Source organism: Pygoscelis adeliae, unplaced genomic scaffold (genome assembly GCF_000699105.1).
Source record: "Pygoscelis adeliae isolate BGI_AS28 unplaced genomic scaffold, ASM69910v1 Scaffold284, whole genome shotgun sequence".
NCBI classification, from domain to species: domain Eukaryota; kingdom Metazoa; phylum Chordata; class Aves; order Sphenisciformes; family Spheniscidae; genus Pygoscelis; species Pygoscelis adeliae.
The window spans coordinates 159,399-159,937 of record NW_008824671.1 but is presented as its reverse complement, the minus strand read 5'-3'; the positions used below and the strand labels follow the sequence as shown (position 1 = coordinate 159,937).

The window sequence follows — 539 nt, the reverse complement described above, 5'->3', positions numbered from 1 at the left end:
GGTGCCGGGTGCCTGGCAGCATCACGCGCACTGGTTTACACCGGGGGCTGGGGGGCAGGAGCCCCCCACGCTCCCCACCGCCCGTGCCGGCTGCTGCAAACAACCCATCCCAGGCGGCCGGAGCCCCGGGGGCCACATCCCGGCACCCGGACGGGCTTTCGAAGGCAAAAAAATGGGACCCAGCGAAAGCCAGGGCTGTCCCCGGGCTGTCCCCCCTGCGTCCCCCGCTGCCAGGGGAGGCCACTTGTCCTCGCTGGTGCTCTGCTGCTTTCCGGCACCGGGGAAGCGACTTTTTTACCCGCTTCAACCAGGGCTCGGTGCCGTTTCTGTTGCCTTTTCAGGTGTCTTTAATAACAGGCGCCCCCTCCCCCCGGGCTGGCAGCCCCTGCAGGAAAACCACGGTCGGGGCGTCGAGTAGATGGGGGGAAAAAACCCCTCCTGAGGCTTCGGGTCCTTGCGGTTCCCAGCACAGTTTTAAAGCTTAAGGGCTTAAACCCAAAAAATGCCACCGGGATGACGGCGGGCCCAGGAAAAAGTCT

At 64.9% G+C, this 539-nt stretch overlaps 2 protein-coding genes across 2 annotated transcripts in view; both read left to right on the top strand.

Annotated features, from left to right (window-relative positions):
• Positions 1 to 539, top strand: part of RAX2 (retina and anterior neural fold homeobox 2) — an 8,167-nt gene that overhangs the window by 369 nt on the left and 7,259 nt on the right. The gene's annotated exons all lie outside the window — the stretch shown is intronic.
• The window catches only part of LOC103916070 (complexin-3-like), a 9,035-nt gene that overhangs the window by 7,641 nt on the left and 855 nt on the right, over positions 1 to 539 (top strand). The gene's annotated exons all lie outside the window — the stretch shown is intronic.